Source organism: Anabrus simplex, chromosome 1, assembly GCF_040414725.1.
Source record: "Anabrus simplex isolate iqAnaSimp1 chromosome 1, ASM4041472v1, whole genome shotgun sequence".
NCBI classification, from domain to species: domain Eukaryota; kingdom Metazoa; phylum Arthropoda; class Insecta; order Orthoptera; family Tettigoniidae; genus Anabrus; species Anabrus simplex.
In genome coordinates, this window is record NC_090265.1 from 1,537,972,436 (window position 1) to 1,537,995,051 (window position 22,616).

Consider the following 22,616-nt stretch of genomic DNA (forward strand, 5'->3'; position numbering starts at 1 on the left):
CTACAGGAACAGGCAGCATGGCAGCTTGCGGATTGGCGACGAGTGGTGTTTAGCGACGAATCACTGTTATGTCTGGATACAGACAACTGCCTAATTTCAGTCTGGAGACGTCGTGGTAGTGTAGTTATCAACGCGTAATTCTCCAGAGGCAAACCGCTGCAATGACAGGTTTCATGGTATGGGGTGACATTTCCTACGCTTTCCTTTCTCCACTTGTGGTGATTGAAAGAATCCTGATGGTACGGCGATACAGCCAAATTCTGCAATCATGTGTGCTTTCATTCCTCATCCAGCCCAACAACCTCATGTTTCAGCAGGATAATGCCCGGCCTCACACAGAACGGGTATCTGTGGCCTGACTTCGTGATGTCAACATACTTCCTTCGTCAGCATGGTCTCCAGAACTCTTGCCTATCGAGAAGGTTGGGACCAGGCTAAACGGTAACTTCGACCAGCTATAACTACAGCAGATTCCGAGGGTCATTTGCATCAGCGGCGACAGGATCTTTCTCAGGAGAACACATGACGTTTGTATGCCTCGGTGCCCGACTTTGCCTGTCTCTGCTACGGGTGGTCCAACAGCTTACTGAACGCACTCTGCAAGTGTTTGTTACCCTAAAGTAAATGCTTGGAATGCAGTATTTTTGTGTTTTCTATATACTACCAAGTCCTGTGCCTGTACCCACGGACGTTCCCCTGCGATGGCTCCTTCGTGGTGCGCAATATTTTTCGCAAACGAGTGTACTTATGTGCACTTTAATAAATATTTTACCTCTTTTTATTTTTGAAGACAATAACTTAAGTTTTATATCCTACAGACCCCAATATAATGTGATATTATGTCATATAACTTTGTTGTATAGCCACGTATTTTCACATATTTGCATCAAAGATCTTCACATTGCAAAGCCACGATTTATTTCAAGTATCTGATTGTTTAAAGTTATATCTTGAAAAGTTGTGTTTTATGAATTATGAAATTTTCCCTACGTTCATATAGATGCTCACAAATGATTTTATTACCATTAACCAAGCTTAGGGCAAGTCCGTACTTTGTTTTAATGCAAGTAATCGAGAACGAAAGATGTACATTATATTGATATCTCCTTGGAGAGATAATGCTCAGATGTCCATAAATCGAACATGTGAAAATAAAAAAGGAAGCTTCTCACTGTACACGATCTGAAACTTTAAGAAACAGAGAAATTGCACTGCAACCTTTAACCTTTTCTCCGTATCACGAGGCGCATCATTCCGTTACAGTAAGACGCGGCTACTGGCAATTCGTTCCTCACGTTCATAAAAGTGGAGTTTCAGGACTTGTCTGCAGCCCACAGGGTAGTACCGCTGGGTCCCATGACGATATGGCCCTCATTAATATAGTGATCAGATAATCGTTATTACCTCAATCATCACCAGGAAAGAAACTTACATGGTAAAGAAGCACACACAATTTTAGAGCATTATTTTTAAATGTAAGTGATTAACGAACGTGTTACTGCTTGTACATTTGCCAGTTAGGCCTACTATATGTTGCCAATTCTGCTGGGGTCATCTATCACAACATAATAAGATCCATCTTCTACTTCATTATAGGAAATCGTATTCTGATTATTTAAACATGTTTGAGAATAATCTTTTTTCTATCTTTACACTGTTCTGTTTCCAGACCGGTGCCGCACGGGAGTAAAAACGAGATGAACTCAGGATACCTCCTTCATAAGTTGGAAGTAACAGATATGAAAGTAACGTAAATGATTGCTGGTAGAAATGGTAGGGAACAATGACATGAATTTGGAATAAGGAAATGAAGGCTACGTTAGGAATGAACTCGATGGATGGAAGCTGTATACATTTACCAGCTTCTGTGGTAGGGTCATGAAAGGTGAACAGGAGATGAGAGGTTATCTAGGAGAATAATAGGCTCGGCCATGCAGGTTAAGAGAAGTAGAGGGAGACCTAGGTGACACTGGTCAGACTCAGTTTTAGCGATTTAATGAAAATATATGAGGCGCTTATTTAATTCACAGAGGCTTACGGACCGAACGCTAAATAATAATACCTTTATTGCAGCCAATGGCCATATAGAAACTTACATACTGTACAAAGTAGATGATCATAAATTACAATTTCATCAAATAATTCTCAGTCTGCACAGTATTAACTCTCTTCCGAGCAGAATTTCTTAAGCGACATACGCCGGTTCTCACAAAATTGCACGTGGTATCGATCGCATAGCTTGCCACATAATGAACAACTACAGTCTTCACATGGCTCATGGAATCGATCCGTGCAACAGACTTTGAAGTGAAAGCCTTGTATCGCGAACCTTGTCACGAGGTGCCTCAGCTCGTAGTTCGCTTCCTTCCAGTCATTTGTCGTCATCGCGTCTGTGCTGTAGAAGTCAATCCAAATATCTTTCTTTTTCCTCTGGTGTTCGGAGACTATTTCTTCGTAAGCTGGCGTGGATGGCAGTCCAAGCTGTAGGCGGAGATCTTCCAAAAGCATCGTTTCGTTGCACAACTCGTAGATCAATCTGGATGGGGAAAATTTGGAGACGCCGAGGGCTCGCTTCATATACGTGGACTTAACATTTTCGATGACCTTCAAGTTCGCTTTTGTAAGGCATTCCCAGATTAACTGTAACCCATACGTAGCTACGGGTATGATCTTAAATTTAAATAGTCCCATCGTTGTTCGGAGTGAAATCTTCCTGATATGTCTGATATCATTTATTGCAATCAGAGATGCGGCCACTCTAACATGTGCAGAAAATGTTCTCTCCTGTGCCTGAAGAGTTATTCCCAGATATTTGAATCTGTTCACATTGCTTAATGGTTGCTGGCCCAAGTATATTACGTCCTCTGCTGCTTGCCGTCCTCTTTTCTTGAAGGTCATTTTCACCGTCTTCAGCCTGTTGAGTTGTAGATAGTTGTCATTCGCCCAGTCAACTAGGTGGTCGAATGCTTTTTGTAGCGAAGTGATCGATGTTGAAACCAGGGCAGTATCATCCGCGTACAGGTATACCTTTACGTCTTCTGTCTTTGTTGCCTGTACCACGTCGTATGTAGCAATGTTGAATAGGAGGGGGCTAAGTGGGTCCCCTTGTAAGACTCCCGTTGTCTGGTCAATCGGGTTAGAGGTGATAAGTGCATCGTCCACTTCGATATAGTTCCTCGAAAGTATATTTTTCACCAGAATCGTATAGTATTCTCAAATATGAAGAAAGTGACAAAAGTAGAGCAAAGAATACAGAAGAATGTCGTCAGGAAGCATCCGCCTGTATTGACAAACTTTACTGTACAGCAAAGCATTTCTACCACATCTCATACCATAAAACGGACCAGAGCACTGGATGTACAAACGATCGAGGAATCCACCCCTTTGATCACAGAAGCAATACAGCTCATACAGCATGGACACATAGACACCGCTCTACAGGAACTAGAAGACATCATACTCAGCGCAACGACAGTAGCTCCGGCATTCAAGAGGAAAGCAAAGCCCTGGTTCAACGCAGCCTGTTACCAGTCCAGGAAAACAACGATTCAATCGCTGCACGAGGCGTTAATGTCACCCTGTGAAGCCTCCCTGCGCGAATACTCCAGGAAAAGACAGAGCTACAAAGCGCTGATCAGAGAAACAAAAAGGAAATATTCTGAGGAAACAGTGGAGAAGTTTATAGAAGAAGCTAAGAAGAACCCCTTCAAGGTCTTAAAGCCGAGGAATCCAACCTTCCCGAGAGACATTCCAATGGAGATCTGGCACGACCACTTCAGTAAAGTGTTACAGTCTAAAGACAGTAGACCTTGCAATGCTACTGTTGGCCAAGGAAAGGTGAGAAGCACTGAGTCATTCACACAAGAAGAGATAGTAGAAGTAATTGCAACACTGAAACCCAATAAAGCCTGTGGACATGATTTGTTTTTTAGTGAGTACCTGCAGAGGTATGGACTGTGCTGTTCAATGAATGTCTCCAGCACGGGAGAATTCCGGACAAGTGGAGGATTTCGAGGGTTAAAACACTGTACAAGGGCAGAGGCGATCCGAGTAATCCTGATTCCTACAGAGGTATTGCGCTAGAATGTACCTAACGCTAAATGACATTGTAAAACTGAGAAACGTATCTTGGATATTTATTTTCATTATGATACCGTTAAATATTTGAAAATCAAAACTATTCACAAGAGAACGACAGAGATTTACGTCTCTAAGGCAAGGAAATTCATTATGCCACAGAAATGTGATGACTATGGTATGAATTATTTCAGCTACGAGGTATATAAAGAAAATACCCATCTTTTCAACAGTTGGAAATAATTTTATGAAGGTCTATAAGGTTCAAACCCAATATATGAAATACTGTATATATTTTTAACCTTGAAGAGCAGCTCAAACTACTGCACCATATGTGGCAAAACAAACGACACAAAAATGTTATATTATTGCGTTGGTACAGTCTGTGTTGAAAATGTGTACCATCACGTGTCACACATTGTTCATAGCGTTCCACCGAATGAGTTGGCCGTGCGGTTAGGGGCGCAAAGCCGTGAGTTTGCGTTCGGGAGATAGTCGGTTCGAATCTCACTGTCGGCAGCCCTGAAGATTGTTACCCGTGGTTTCCCAATTTCATATTAGGCATCTTAATTAAGACTACGGCCGCTTCCTACCCACTCCTAGCCCTTTCCTATTCTATCGTCGCTATAAGACCTATCTGTGTCAGTGCGACTTAAAGCATCTTGTAAAATAGAAAAGAAAGAAAATAAATATAAGCTTTCTGAAGATGATGATGAACAAAGGTTGATGTAAGGACACAGAAAATTACATTACGTAGGTGGAACATTTGTCTTTAAAACTGAATCATTCAAAATGCCCTAAATGTAGGCATTTGGGACCTTGAGACCCGGGGTACGGGAACGGAATTCCACGAGAAATAAGGCCATCTCCAAAGTGTCGTTTCAGAAGGGTAAGTGTCCGACTCGTTGGCTGAATGGTCAGCGTACTGGCCTTCGGTTCATAGGGTCCCGGGTTCGATTCCCGGCCGGGTCGGGGATTTTAACCTTAATTGGTTAATTCCAATGGCCCGGGCGCTGGGTGTTTGTGATGTCCCCAACATCCCTGCAACTCACACACCACACATAACACTATCCTCCACCACACTAACACGCAGTTACCTATACATGGCAGATGCCGCCCACCCTCATCGGAGGGTCTGCCTTACTAGGGCTGCAATCGGCTAGTAATAGCCACACGAAATTAATTTAGAAGGGTAAGTGGTGTAGGCTTTAGCCGCATCCTGCTGCATCTATTGTCTTTAGAGGCGCGACAACAACGACACAATCCCGCACAAATGGGGTAGTAATAAGGTATCTGTAGAATATCTGGTCTAACGTTTCTGGATTCCGTGCAGCATCCTCGGCGAAATAAATAAATCTCTCTTCACCGTACGTGATCCGATCTTTTCGACGGCATCCCCCGCACGCTGCTTGTTATATTTGAGTGTCTAACCTCTGGTAAAAATTTCACTTTGCAGATGAATGGAAGCCGAAGATCACGGGGTTCGAACCCGAAAAAGATAGAGAGAATGTTTCACTCCATGACGTAGCTGACCGTGGCTAGCAAAATTAACAAACGGTTTTCCAGTTTCTCGGCCAACAGTTTGAGTAAAACAGAACTTCGAATCGACAAATGGCGTCAAATAAATATTCCCTCCACGCATTATATAAGCCTATAATTCTTCTTCCTTTTCCTATTTATCTTCTTCTTCTTCTTTGTAATATTAGGTGCACACGTGTTCACAAAGAAAGAACACCTTGAAAGACTACAGATTGGAAGTTTATATTCACAGGACATGTTCATTAGTATGTTCTGCAGAAACGATTAGCATTTCAGTCACCTAGGTTCAACATGTGCCCTGTTGCCTAGTAGGCACTGGGTCCTACTTGGGCATTGATAACTTGTTCCATCTACGCGTATAAGGCGCGCATGGCGTCCTGGGGTATAGCCATCCATGCTACATGCACCTATTTCTACAATTTATCTTTGGTGGTTGGCATTGGGTCATAGCACAGCATCCGTCGTTTTACCATATCCCAAACGTTTTCCATTGGAGACAAGTTCGGTGATCGGGTGGGCCAAGACATCAGTCTGACATCTTGTGACAACAAGAAGGCACGCGTTCGTGAGCAACATGTGGTCGCGCATTGTCCTGCTGAAATATGGCGATTGGGGTGTCATGCAGAAAGGGTATGGCTACGGGTCGCAGGATGCCATTCACGTAGTTCAAACTGGCCACAGTGCCCTGGACACGCACTAACTGTGATTTTACTCAATAACACCCCAGACCATTAGCCCTTGAGTGTATGCTGTATGTCTTGTGCGAATGCAGTCAGTGATGCCTCTCTCCCTGTCTGCGGCGAACCAAAATGCGGCCACCATTTTCAAACAAACAGAATCTGTATTCGTCTGAAAACACTATATGCTGCCATTCCTGTACCCAGTGACGTCGTATCATACACCATTGCAGCTTAGCATGTTTATGCACATTAGTCAAAGGTAGGCGGAGAAGTGGACGACGCGCCGGTAACCCAGACCGTAATAAACGGCGACAGACTGTCACTCCAGATAGCGTACGATGTGTTACACTGTTCTACTATTGTACCAGGGCCGAGGAGGACGCAGATCCGTCCTGCAATGCCATTCGGATGAGGTGTCAGTCGATCTTCTCGAGGGGCCGTCTTGGTGGTGCGACCAGACCCATCCCGTCGTGTTCTACGGTCTTCTGTGAACCGTTCTGTACACACCCGTTGCACTGCCGACAAACTTCGTCCCACACGAGCAGGAATTTCCCGGATGGATGCATCACGTTCACTCATGCCATTAATGCTTCCTCTTTCAAACTCACTCATTTGACGGTACGATTCTCGCATGCGTCTGCGAGGCATCCTGCACGTCTGCTCAAGTCACCCTGATCCATTATCTTCGGTTTGTAGCGACAACGAGAGCCGCAGGCACATTTTACCAGTCGGTGGTGGTGTGCCGAGATGTCGACGTGGACCTTGGACCTGAAGGCCAAAATGTTTCAAATGCTAATCATTTCCTGTGAATATGAACTTCCTATCTCTAGCCTTTCAAGGTGTTCTGGTTTTTATGAACATCTGTGTATTATTGTTACTAGATTCACCACATATAGTTAAATGGCCAGGACAATGAAATCTAACTCAAGCACTGTCCCGGAGCCTCCCTATTGAAATATATCAGGTGTGCAACCGCCCATTAAGGCCTTGATCTGCCAGATGGCCAGCAAGTATTGGAATTCCACGTTGGCTCTTTACATCCTCAACCGTATAGCTTAGCTTCTTTGACCGGGTCCGCTCTCTATCATATCAGGCAGCTTCTCAGTTGGTCTTACGAGTCTGAGTGAATACGTTACAGCCCTCAGTCCATAATTAAAATACCTCGGCTGGCCGGGAATCGAACACAGTGGCCACCGGATGAAAAGTAGGTACGATGCTGTACACCATGGGGCTGCCTCCATGTCTTTAGTATAAGTAATAAACAAATTAGCTATCGTCATTTCTGTTTAATGTGATATAGTTATATAAACTATCCTGGAATAAATAACGAAATGGTAATGAGTTTTTTAATACCAATGTTTCAAACCCGTTGAGTTCAGACTCCCATTTTGAATACAAATGCTTCACTCTGGATTACCTCTCTTATGCTGTAATTCACGAGACCTACAAGAGAAGAATGTACTGAAATGACTTACATGTAAGAGGATGGCATGTTTGCACTTAAGGTACCTGTTAAGTTAATAGACTTCAGTTAACTTTATCAGCTGAATCAGACAGACTTAGTAAAACTCCATCTGATCACAAATGTAATTTGCTCCGTCATATTTTAAATTATATTCCTCTAAAGAGGAAGGAAGGGGAAAAGAAGTCCTCAGTTGTATTGAATTAAACGAACTGGCTAAGAACATGGTGAGAATACTAAATAAGTCCCTCTTAATGTATTATAAGAATATTGAATTCAAAGTACAGAGGAGTATATTTTTAAATATGATTTAATAAGAGAGAACACAAAAATATGTAAGCCTAAAGGACAAGCTACAACTATAATCCATCCCACTGTTAATGCAATGTGAACATAGAGCAGACGAGAAAACATCGCCTTAGGATGATCGCACTGGCTTACACACAACTGAACACATTCTCTCTGTGTATAAATATACTCGAATAGAATATGGGAACATATCTTGATAGTTAGAAGCATCAGATAATTCTTTAGTCTATTCTTTATTGTTGGTGATGCACAAGACACCAGCACCTGCCCAATGTAATATAACCTAGGAGATGAGAAATGTGGATAACAAGGTTTCCCCTTTGTTAGACCTGGGGCCCTTAACTGTGGGGGTGTAGCACTGATTTGAATACGTACCTCACATAAAATATCACCTCAACCCAGCTCTCACAACACAGGCACAGGAGATGAGTCAATTTAGAGAATGCAAACATATACAAGCACTCACACAATGCACCTACGGTATTTTTGAATACAATGGTTCGCCTCTCAAAGTACATCACTTACGGATTTCGGAACTTCATTTAATATGTATGACCCGCTCGCGCAGTTTATTATTATAAACCTTCCTTGATATCTTTTTTAATAATGTATACTAATTTTAAAATATTTCCCTCATTATCTTGTTTGCTTAAAATGTTAACAATGTCGTGATCATCCTTTCCGTGTATAATGACCAGGCGGGAATTCACCAAAACACCGTGGCTATTATCATACATTATGAGATCCGGAATAAGGTATGCAGAATGATGTCGAAGTCGTTGTATTCTACACGACAACCTTATTTTGTTGTTGTTATTGATTAGTCCATAAACTAGTTTGATGAAGCCCTCCCTGTAACTCTATTCCTTGCAAACCTCTTTGCGTAATTTTTTCACCCTACGTACAATCTAATCTAAACCACTTTATGCCTTCGTTCTTCCGCCCATCCCAACCTCCTACATTTTCCTCAATGCCGGGTTAAGTGACTCAGACGGTAAAGCGCAGGTTTTCTGACCCGAAGATGATGGGTTTGGTCCCGACTCCGTCTACTGTAGTGATATTTGAAAATGCCTAAATACGCCAGCTTCGTGTTAGCAGATTTACTGACGTATAAAAGGACTCTACTGAGACAATTTTGTGGCATCATTGTGTAACCGGAAACTTTAAAACTAGCTAGTGGAACGTAAATTAAATAATAATAATAATGATATAAATAATTTAAATTTGGATGATCAGAAACTTTCTTGACCTGTACCAACACTCAGAGAAAATCTCAGACATATTGAGGAATAGACGTTTGAATTTTTATGGACATATCATCAGAATGAATAATCAGAGATTGACCAAAAGAATTCTGAACCTTGCCTTATCAATGAAAGTAAAAATCAATTGACTGCTCGAAGTTGGAAGAGATCTTCAAGAAATAGGCATCACAGATGACATGGTGTTAGACAGTTCTAAGTTCAGAAAATTAGTCGACAATCACCGCTTTACACACCATCCAAGCACTGCTACCAACAAAACCTGGTCAGAAGATCGCAAGAAAGGCCGCAGCGAGAAGTTGAAGAGATTTTGAGAAAAGAAATGGCAACAACATCCGCCAAATAAGTTCAGTCGCACTCCTTAGTCGCGCATAACGAAGAAATAAATAAATAAATAAATAAATAAATAAATAAATAAATAAATAAATAAATAAATAAATAAATAAATAATAATAATAATAATAAAAATAATAATATAATAATGTAGTGTTTCTACGGTGGTGGTGGTGGTGGTGATTATTGTTTTAAGAGGAAGTACAACTAGGCAACCATCCTCTATATAACACTAATCAGAGGGAAAACTGGAAGGGATCCGACACTTCAAAAAATGAAGATATCGGCTAAAGGAAGACAAGGGCCACGAAGGGCGTGAAAATGATGAAAATGAAAGACTCCCTAGCTCGCAAACCTAATAGCGTCGGGGTCGGAAAAGAACAAGAGTTGACCAAGAGAGGTCGGATAGGATAGATGAAAGTGAGAAGCCTGGCACAAGTAAGTGGAAGCAATGTCAGGACTCAGCTAAGGGCCCCGTGGTAGCCAACCCACCCTCCAACGTTCAGAGCCCCTGGGGCCACTTTTAGTCGCCTCTTACGACAGACAGGGGATACCGTGGGTGTTATTCTACCGCCCCCACCCACAGGGGGTGTTTCTACGAGTTTTGTAAGACTGAATTATATATATTTCTTATTTTAACTGATTTTTTCATTCATCGAATGGAGCTCTTGCAATATTTAGAAAATTTATTCTGTATATGCATGTGAAATTGCATTCGGGAGATGGTGGGATCTAACCTCACACTCGGCAGCCTTTTCTTTCTTTCTTTCTTTCTTTCTTTCTTTCTTTCTTTCTTTCTTTCTTTCTTTCTTTCTTTCATTCTTTCTTTCTTTCTTTCTTAATCCCTTTACCCTCCAGGGTTGATTTTTCCCCTCGGACTCAGCGAGACATCCCACCTCTACCGGCACAAGGGCGGTATCTCGGAGCATGAGACTTTGGGACGGGGCATACAACCGTAGAGGAAGATCAGTACCTCGCTCAGGAGGCCTCGCCTGCTATGCTGAACAGGGGCTTGTGCGAGAATGGGAAGATTGGAAGGAATAGACAAGGACGAGCGCCGTGGCCTGAAGTTAGGTACCATCCCGGCGTTTATCTGGAGGAGAAGTGCGAAACCAAGGAAAACCATTCCAAGGATGGCTGAGGAAGGAATCGAACCCCACTCTACTCAGTTGACCTGCCGAGGCTGAGTGGACGCAGTTCAAATTTCGTGGCAGAGCAGGGAATCGAACCCGGACCTCCGGGGGTGGCAGCTAATCACACTAACCACTAAATTACAGAGGTGTTTGTTTGCGATACCTAAATAAAAAAACCCAGAAATATAGACATAATTAAAATATAAAAGGTGCTGCATGGTTCCCGAAAATATAAAACTAAAGGTATAACTGTGTAAATTGCAAGTACAAAATACCATAGATAAAAAGAGCTTATTGCAGATTTTAGAATTTAAATTTAAGTTATAATTTCTCAAAATGTTCCTATGGTACTTACGAAGTTCGATTTGGCTAGTGACCATCCATTTATAACTAAACATACCATCTCAAGTGTAATTATATTGGGTTTGAAATCCTCACTAGCTTTCCATTATAACAGTCTAATCCAGTATATGTAGTTTACATGAGATTTTCAGAATGAATGAAAACTTCCGTACCGGGCGAGTTGGCCGTGCGGTTAGGGGCGCGCAGCTGTGAGCTCGCATCCGGCAGATAGTGGGTCCGAATCCCACTATCGGCAGCCCCGAAGATGGTTTTCCGTGGTTTCCCATTTTCACACCAGGCAAATGCTGGGGCTGTACCTTAATTAAGGCCACGGCATCTTCCTTCCCATTCCAAGGCCCATCGTCGCTATAAGACCTATCTGTGTCGGCGCGACGTAAAGCAAATAGCAAAAAAAAAAAAAAAAAAAACTAAACTTCCGTACTGTGCGAGTTGGCCGTGCGATTAGGGTTAAGAATCCCACCGTCGGCAACTCTGAAAATGGTATTCTGTGTTTTACCATTTTCACACCAGGAACATGCTGGTGCTGTACCCTAATTAAGTCCCGGATGCTACTTTTACACCCTGTGCTATTGGGACGTTAAACTGCTAGGGGAAATAAAATTGAAATAAATCTGGCCATTGCTTCAGATTCCGAGTCAAACTTTGCGCACCAGTCTAATTGAAGTCTGGTGGTACATTACCTCAGGTAGGTTGATTGTATATAAATTTGATATGGCATCGTGCTGTAAAAACAGAGCTTAACTCAACCATCAAGAAACAAACCGGTGGACTTCTGAACCGTACAGTGGGTGGGATTCCGAACTCCTGTATTACTAATGGCGGTCCCGAGTGTGTTTGTTCACCTTCTTGCCAGTATGTAAAAAAAAAAAAAAAAAAAAATTAAAAAATAGTAAGTTACTGTATTTTAAAATCCTGGTTCCTGGGGCACCTTCGACGAGCTCAACAGGTATTAAGAACAGTGGTATGAAGAAGACATGCAACACTAAAGAATATTTTTACAAAAGCTAAACTCGTTGCCTCCACTTCTCAATATGAACAAAAGAAGCACAGCACTTATCTCCACTAATGATATAAGAAAATGATGTAGGCCTACTTAACTCATGTATGTGAAGGCAGGAAGAGACTAATAATAATAATAATAATAATAATAATAATAATAATAATAATAATAATAATAATAATAATAATAATAATAATAATAATAATAATAAGTGGTCAGTGTCGCAGCTTTTGTTTCTGAGCGTCTCAGGTTCGATTGTAGATATTATCCGTGCCCACTTAATTACTCTGTCTCGGAGACAGGATGATGCCTTTGTCTCAATACACACCTTTTTCATAAATCATAAATACACAACATATCACACTAGTAAGCACCACAGAATTATGCAACGGTAAATACATAGTTAGCCTAAGGAAGGGCATCGGGCCATAAAACATGGGCAGGTTCAAGCATGCGACACATCACAACCAAAACTCTACCAGAGTGTGTGGAGAGTGGCTGAGAAAGGAGAAGGCGCCATATGTTTTACGTTTCTTCAGTTGCCACTGATTTGAAAAGTTGCGGGAGCCCCCGAATTTTCCTTAAGAGGGGTCCTATAACGTGTCGTTAAATGGACTGGAATGAATCTCTTATATTGATGAATTCTTAAATGTTACCGATTTTATTGCACCACTTGGCCCACTGTATGTTGCTGGTCATTTCAAGTGGCATCATCTAGAAAAAAATGTCCTTAAAGGTGAAATAAGGATGAAATGGAATTTTATCCGAGTTTCTATTTAAACCTAAAGGGTTATTTGACCCTGTATGGTGTAGAAATAAGAGATGAATTATAACTATTATAGCAACAATGAATGGTAGAACAAAATGGAAGGTAATGTCTACTAAAATTATAAGCAAGATTAATTTATTTTCAGTAATCCATATAGACATTAAATTTTGCGGATAATTCGTAGAAGATCGTAGGAGTTTTAAGTACATAGATATGGAATGTTTGAGGACTCATGAAAATACTGTTAAGATTGCTGCTGGTTGTGATCTGTTTTATTCTGAGCATTTTAACATGAAATGTTCCTGAAACCGAATAGATTGAAGATATAATAATCGTAGCCAGCAAAGTCGTTGAATCATGTTTTATTGAAACTGCCTGATAACAAGACAAGTTTGATAATATACGCATTTCGCAGAGGTGAATGAATAGAGTAGTTATGGCGAGAATTACATTCCTAGGAAAATGGTTGAAGTAGGACTGGGATCTGGATATGGAAAAAAAAAAGAATACGAAGAATACTCCATTGTCTATTGTCTGAAGGTGACTGACCAGCTACCAGATGATGACGAAATATCCCACTGTTTTCCGTCATTTTTCTCTGGACAAAGTTTCTCACAACGGTTTCGAAGGTATCAATAACATTGTACTTACGGACCATGCAGTATGACGGATTTCTCGTGAGGAAAGTGTTCGTCCAGGTCTGGGAACAAGTCCTATGAAACATACAGCCAGACAACCAGGGTGAGGGCGAGTTGCCATCTTTCCTGCATGCCGCGTGTCGGAAAGCGAGAGCGCTGTTGGCGTCACATCTTTCCCGTTCGTCCGTAGAAAACCTATCAATTTCGATGGATGGATAATCAGATTGAAAAACAATAATACTGTAATCAATGAATGAAACAATCTTCAAAATTTTGGCTCGTATTGCATTTAAAAATTTAAATAATCCGAGAATTCGCTCTTGAACACCTAATTCAGAAGCCACGATACGCACTAAATCGATAAATTACTGCTGTACGCTGTGCGGAAGCTTATCGCAGATTAGCTGAGACCATGGAATCTCTGGGCGAACTATGTGGATTAGGCGGCTGTTGCATTAACCACTCGCCCAGACACGACACAGGGAATAACCAGCAACTCGACCTGGGGCTTGTACTGTATAAAGAAATGGGAAATTCATACAAACGTTGGGGAAACGTAGTCGGAAAATTAGGGGGACCTAACGAAAACTGTGAAAACTGGATCGTATAAATTCAGAAATTGACTTTTGTGGATAACAAGCCGTTAAATTTGCGTAGAGTTGTTCCGTTCCACTACGAGCTGCTTGTGCCTTGCAACGGTGGCTAGCTGAGAACAGGAGAGGATGTTCCACACATAGTACAAAAGTTTGCGCGGAACATTACAGCAAACAAAAAAGTTATTTGCTTCGTTGTTCAGTTACGGCAGCTTGAAATATTTAAAGCGTTCAACAAGTTCTGTTGGAGAAGCAATATATACAATCTGTGTGCGTAGCGAGGTTGAAGGAGGCAACGTGTCTGTGTAACATTCAACATACGCACCACGTTTGAAAGATTATTGTAGTTCCTAACACTGATTTACTCCCAAAGGAATAGTCATACATTAACACAAACACAGTTGAGAACACAGAATTGTCACGGTACAACTAGTTTTCAATAGCGTTTTCTCTTATCTAATGTTCACGGAACCTCGATAAAAGAATTGTCCTTGCCAGACCCTTCGTGAGCCATTCTCTTATTGGTTTGAATACATTTCGGTACAAAGACACTAACCTATGTGGAACAGCACTCTGAAGGCGTGAAGTAACTCAGTGACAAGCGGCACTCACACACAGCCCTGCAGTGAAACGAGCTTGACCGGAGAACTGGCGAGTTATATTTTCTTATTAGTCAAGTACACTATATTTATGTAAGATTAAACAATAATGATTTATTACAATTCTATTTTCTGGCTCCTTGGCAGAATGGTCAGGATACTTCCCTTCGATTCAAAGGAACCTGGGTTCGATTCCGAACGTATGGCTAATTCCTCTGGTACTGGGACGGGGCATTTTATGTTCTTCTCAATACATTCCTCTTAAACTTATATGAACGCAACACATCGCACTATCAACCACCACAGAAAAAAAGGCAATAGTGAATACCTCTCTCCATATAAGGTTGGTGTCAGAAAGGACTTCGGACCATAAAACTGGACCAAGTACCAACCCCCAGAAATTAGAATAAATAAATCGATTAATTACTGCTGTACGCTTTACGGAAGCAGAATAGCTGCGACCATGGCATCTCTGGGCGAACAATGTAGATCAAGCGGCTGTTACATTAACCACTCGCCCAGACACCGCACAAAGGCCGTGTTTTCGCCAGTTTTTGCGAGTCTTCTCCACAATCGCATTTCTGTTTACTCTACACAATACAGATTGTTCAAGGAGCAGGTTGAGAGATTACCATTTCTTCGAAAACGAACCGTTTTTTTATAAACAGTGAAATATAATTGAATATTTATTTATTTGTACGTACAGTCAATTTGCAAATGATATTCGTAATCGTATAGCCTAACATTTAAGAGGTTTCAACCAAACGAATGGCAAATACGGGATTCTGGAAGGGTTTGGAACACTTTCAAATCATTTTCTAGCAAACCGCCATGAATATAATTAAACGAAGATGTACTATTAATTCTAAATATTGGTTAATGCTTCCAGCCTATCAAATTGTTATTAACTTGAGGCTTTAGATAAGGGGTTGGTCCCTGGGAGTGCCAGAGGCACTCATTCCATTACCATCATAAACTACTGTTTCTATATAGGCAATATTCCGTACTCTAATGTAAACCACTGAATTAGCAGAATATAACGCTATATAATTCCGTTAAAAAAAACAAAGTTGTTATCAGTCTACGTTATTTATAATCCCACGGACCAGATTAAGATATCGATTTACGTGTCCCAAAATACTATTTAAGAATATGAAAACAAAATAAGGACATATTTGAAGAATCTAGAGATATTGGCACTTGTATATAGATTCATCAGACAAAGCAGTACCTGGGTTGATTATTGTGCTGAGTTTCTCTTTAAAATAACACCTCCACCGACATCGAATGAGCAACATATTTAAGTAAGATTATAAATTTAAATTCAACGTAAGAGTGAACTGATTTCTTAATGAAATACGTCATTCGCCGATATTATCTTAACGAGCATGGCTGTAAAGTACTCTAAGGTAATTGAAACATCTTAGAAGGAATGTTTATCAAAATGTATTTTCCACCTAATGCTCAGACCTCGTGAGAATGGTGATATGTGAGCTCACACGTCCTGACTTACAATTTATATGCGTCACGAACTTTTGTGTTAGCTTGTAACACGTAAGAAACGAGATGTAATTACGTAAGTGCGATGGAAATCTGAAACTGCGGCTGATTGACACAAGTATCACTGTTCCAGCATTCTGCAAGCTCGCTACAATTTTATTCAATCTCGCACACACTTTGAATGCAAAATTCATGTGCTTCAGGTTACTTGTTCGGAGTAAACTATGAACTAGTTACACACATGATGTATGGTAATTAGAATTTTGACCGCGAGATCCTAATTTCTACATCGTTAAGAAATAACTTCGTGAGGTATTTGTCATTTTCCTGCCCGGAGAATCAAAACATGCATCTCATCTGGAAGGCGATCATCACGACTTAAATAGTTATGCAATAATTTCTTTACTTAAAATGTTTGGCAGAGTAGTTATAAACTTATAACCCATTAAATTAGAATTTAATTGAGCTAGTGTCACAGAACGGGCTCCCTGACTGGGGGAGGTAGAAGCATGGTCGATTCAGCCCGAAGGACGTGCGTTCGATTCCTCGTCAAGAAGATGAAGAATTCACAAACGAGTTTTCAATTTTTGGAGAAGCACATGGCAATGGGATTCGCTCAGTCTAAATAAAATATGAGTACTAAGTTAATTGCTTGGAGCAAAGGAAAACGGGCACAGGAGTAGCCCCTCTTTCTCACTTAGTGCCGAGGTTCCGAATAGAGTAGGCCTACCACTCTTCCAAGGACGTTCATAGTCCGTACGGATGATTTTCGGCTTGGCTTGATATCACGGTAGTTCGAGTCACATTTCAATAGTTCTCATGTCAACAGTCACAGTAATAATAATACTAATGGCGTAAGTCCTCCGGAGAGGCCTGGTGCGGGTCTTTTTCTAGTAGACGGCCTATTAGGCGAACTGCATGTCTGTGAAGATGAGGGCCCTACCTAGAATGATTTATAATGCTGAATACGTCACACACACCCCGCCCCCAAGCTATTGGAATTAACCAATTAAGGTTAAAATCCGCGACCCGTCTGGGAATCGAACCCGGGACCCTCTGGTCCAAAGGCCAGCACGCTAACCATTTAGCCATGGAGCCGGACAACAGTCACAGTAAAGAAACTGAACAATGTATCATCATCATCATCATCATCATCATCATCATCATTGTCATTGTCATTATCATCCCTATCTTCTAAAGGCTATGTCTTCTCACTGCAACCATACTTCTCTTTTCTCTGCTATCCTTTTCATTTTTTTGGCAATTCTGACATCTGGTGACTTCAAGCTATTTTTACGTGGTTTTCATTTTGATCTTTTAATCAGAATTTCCCCATAAAACACATTTATTATAAAGATATTTTGTCTGAACGAGTGACCAAACTTTTCGTTTTCCTTTCTGGATATTATAATTGTATGTTCCTTTACAGCGTTAACAACTTCTTCATTGGCTTTTCCTTTTGTTCAGCTAGTTTTCGCAAGTCTTCTCCACAATTACATTTATATTTACTCTACACAATACAGATTGTTCAAGGTGCAGGTTGTTTTCTGATAGACCTTATAAGATAGATTTACTAGGTAGAACAAATTTGGTACATTCATCGATGTGTCGCACGAGAAGCCCAGTCCACTTCTGTGTCGAGAAGTGTGCTGAGTTCACTAGGGAGTGAGGTTGCTTTCCATTACTTTCAGCCGAAAGATGCCACAGAGAAGAAGTATATGTCAACAGATCGAATAAACAATAAACAATAATTTCACATCATTCATCACAGGGACTGGCTGTGTTAGGAAAGGAGTTTAATAAAATTGGTCATAGCTCGGTCACTTTCACACGGCCAACACCAATGAGGAGACTAAAAATACAGTAGATAGATAAAAGTAACACAACACTTTGTTCTAACAGTTACCAGAAGATATGCTGCACTGTAAACACTATTTATCACTACATATGTTTCTGACCTTACAATTAAACGGGTCGCATATGAACGGACTTAACGGAACGTTTCATTATGAAATTTCGAACTATCTGGTACGGTTTTCTACTGTCTTCAGAATGTTATTTCACATTTCAGTAGAAATTGCTCAGAATCTCTGCAACCATTAGCTGGATGATACGATGTATTTTTCAGACATTACAGGGAGCTGCTGTTCAGGCATAAAGAAAACAAGGTTGACTTCTGATATTTTCATCTAAGGATAGCTGCCTCTGTGGATCAGCGGTAGAGTGTCGGCCTCCGAATCCCAAGATAGCGGGTTCAAACCCGGCAGAGCTAGTCGGATTTTTGAAGGGCGGAAAAAAGTCCATTCGACACTCCATGTCGTACGATGTCGGCATGTAAAAGATCTCTGGTGACACATTTGGTGTTTCATCATCATCATCATCATCTGTTTACCCTCCAGGTACGGTTTTTCCCTCGGACTTAGCGAGGGATCCCAACTCTACCGCCGCAAGGGCAGTGTCCTGGAGCTTCAGACTCTTGTTCGGGGGATACAACTGGGGAGTATGACCAGTACCTCGCCCAGGCGGCCTCACCTGCTATGCTGAACAGGGGCCTTGTGGAGGGATGGGAAGATTGGAAGGGATAGGCAAGGAAGAGGGAAGGAAGCGGCCGTGGCATTAAGTTAGGTACCATCCCGGCATTCGCCTGGAGGAGAAGTGGGAAACCACGGAAAACCACATCCAGGAAGGCTGAGATGGGAATCGAACCCATCTCTACTCAGTTGACCTCCCGAGGCTGAGTGGACCCCGTTCCAGCCCTCGTACCACTTTTCAAATTTCGTGGCAGAGCCGGGAATCGAACCCGGGCCTCCGGGGGTGGCAGCTAATCACGCTAACCACTACACCACAGAGGCGGACACATTTGGTGTTTACCCGACAAAATTAATTAAGTCTCAGCCATAGACGCCCAAGAGAGTTTCGGTTTACTCGGCCTGCCATCTAGTGGGGGCCTGGAGTAAAACGGAACGTCGAAATTGACGAGCAGACAGCCAGATGGCGTCAAATTGAAATGTCTCCACACGGTAGCTGAGGCCATACGATTATTATTATTATTATTATTATTATTATTATTATTATTATCTAAGGATAACTATTCTACTTTTATTTATTTTCGTATATGTATCTGAATCTCAAGAGGAATGTGTACAGCATGTGCATCCTACCAGTCGCGACATTTGGGCGCTAAACTGTTCTTTTTTATTTTATTTTTTATAAAACGCTATTTGTCGGTCCATGTGGATCTTTTGCTCTTGCACTAAACTGTTACTTTCACAGTGAACAGCGCGGACCGCCTGCGAGTCTGTCAAAGAGTGATGGAGCGCTCTGTGTTTGGAATCAGCCGGACAGATCGAGTCCGAAACAAAGACATCAGGACAAGGACTCGAGTCGCTGACGTGATGGAGTAAGTGGCAAGAATAAAGTGGAGGTAGACAAACCACGTTGGGAGAAGCGCCCCAAAGTGTACCAGGACTCGTATGGAGTGGAGGCAACGGTGTTCGAGGAGTGTTGGCAGACCACCTACCAGATGGAGAGATGACATCCAGTGCCATGGCGGAAGCAAATGAATAATCACTGAACAGCAAAGTACGATATGGAAGGGGAAAAAAGAGTCCTGTGGTCAGGAATGGACTTCAGTAGGCTAGAGAAGAAGGAGGAGAAGAAGAAGAGACGACCTATTGCAAGCGACGTTTGCTTACCTCTTCAAACACAAGTTGTACCTCTAAACGTGGAATGACTGAACAAGGTTGGTCATCTACTCACAAACATGAATGAGATTTGTACGTTCGTACATACATACACAGAAGCCAGGGTGGTGGGTACGATTCTCTGTGTTTTTCCGCCATCATCAACAATTATTCAGTCAAGCGCTGTTTTGTTTCTGCGAAATGGTTTCATGTCACCCGAATGATGGCAGTTCTCTTCATTGCTACATAAATTTTCGCTCCAATGTCTTCCAAAATCGGTTTCATGGATAAATTTCAACGTCTTCTCAGAGACCTGTTCACAGCAATATTGCCTTCTGCAAGAATGGGGTAAAGTTTGACCTCACAAAGAAATATATAATCTGCATGTAAATTTTGGAAGATACTTCTTTTGTCCAACTCTACGTAAACCCTACACTGCATATTTAGCGTTTTTCATCATCATCATCATCATCTGTTTACCCTCCAGGTTCGGTTTTTCCCTCGGACTTAGCGAGGAATCCCACCTCTACCGCCTCAAGGGCAGTGTCCTGGAGCTTCAGACTCTTGGTCGGGGGATACAACTGGGGAGTATGACCAGTACCTCGCCCAGGCGGCCTTACCTGCTATGCAGAACAGGGGCCTTGTGGAGGGATGGGAAGATTGGAAGGGATAGGCAAGGACGAGGAAAGGAAGCGGCCGTGGCCTTAAGTTAGGTACCATCCCGGCATTCGCCTGGAGGAGAAGTGGGAAACCACGGAAAACCACTTCCAGGATGGCTGAGGTGGGAATCGAACCCCCCTCTACTCAGTTGACCTCCCGAGGCTGAGTGGACCCCGTTCCAGCCCTCGTACCACTTTTCAAATTTCGTGGTAGAGCCGGGAATCGAACCCGGGCCTCCGGGGGTGGCAGCTAATCACGCTAACCACTACACTACAGAGACGGACTTTAGCGTTTTTGCTACATAATATTCTTCTTCTCGTAGTTTAGTAACATGCTGAAAGGTGGCAAACCTCACTGTGCACATAGTAATTATCTTTGACATATGTATTTCCAGAAATTAAGATACAGTGGGCTAGGGGCAATAATTTTCTCCATCCATGTGCTATGTTATCTCTACCTAAGGAAGTTAGATATGTGTCATGGCAGCTGTACATGCATGAGTAGCACTGAAATATAATTCTAGGTGATTCGCTTACGATTGAAGTTCAACAAAAGTACTTCCCTGTTCAAAATGCATTTACATTTTAGAATAAATGTCTAGTAGTGTTCAATTTAAAACGTCCGACTTATTAGCTGAATGGTCAGCGTACTGGTCTTCGGTTCAGAGGGTCACGGGTTCGATTACCAGCCGGGTCAGGGATTTTAATCGCTTTTGATTAATTCTTCTGACTCGTGGACTGGGTGTGTGTGTCCGTCCCAACACGCATCCTCATCATATTCTGACAACATACAACACTACCAACCACGACAGAAACACGCAATAGTGATTACATCCCTGCATATAGTGTTGGCGTCAGGAAGGACATCCGGCCGTAAAACAGGGCCAAAACCACATGTGCAACGCAGTTTGCAACCGCGCCTCCACAGGTGTGGGAAAATCGGTAGCAAAGGAAGGAATGTTCAATTTACAATATTTGTTACTAAAAAGTCATGAAATATGAATGTAGCGTTTTTTACTACATCATGCAGTTAAGGCATTTTATTTCAGGTGCATGTTTGAAGGTTGTGGGCAGCAATGACTCCAAGTTCTTCTTGATAGTGTTCTATATGATGATTATTTCATTAATTCTGCAAGAGGTAAGTTCAGGTAATAATAATAAAAATAATGTACCCGCGCATCGACAGAATACTGAGTATAAAAATCATACCTCACAAATATATCATGGATGGAAATCTTATGGATGAAGAACCTCGGAGAATCAAACCCGAGCAGCGAAGTCCCATCCTCCCTACTTTCATTCCGACAGCATATGGTCGTGGTCCTGTCCGACGAAAATAAAGTGGGCAAGTAACATAAATATGTTGAAAGTAGGGTACGATAGTAAGAGGAATACATTAATCCAATAAAGAATAAGAACGGATTTTTTGCAGTTCAAAACACAATTTTATTCACTGAGAGATCATCTATGAAAAATTCTGTACACACATGAAATGCCAATTAAGTTGCCTGCCTGGCAATTTTTGAGACATGCTACACTTAACTTATCGCATGGGTAATGACATCTAATGTCTTTATGAGTTTATTATTCACTCTTGAATTGCATTCTGACATTGCCATGTCGAAACCGCTCAATATGGCATAGGCTATATTACAGATTCACTGTCAAATATTACGGACTCTTCCCCTTCACTTTGATAATGATATCATTTGGATATTCACACTTCATTACAAGGGTCAATGAACCTGTTTTGCCCCTATGACAAATATACTACCGTAAAAGGAAAACTTGAATTACACGAACATATTTTGCATTTCTAATGGTACTGTTTTTCTGACTTCTAAATAAGTGCGATAATGGTAGTGACCACTCATAGGCTAGAAATGGACTACCACAAATAGTGATTAATGTTCCTGAAAGTCGCCACTCGCGTCCCGTTCATTACAGATAGCGATACTTGATAATCTATCTATCCCACAAACTGAACATACTATTGAACTCACTCGTCCATGTCTAA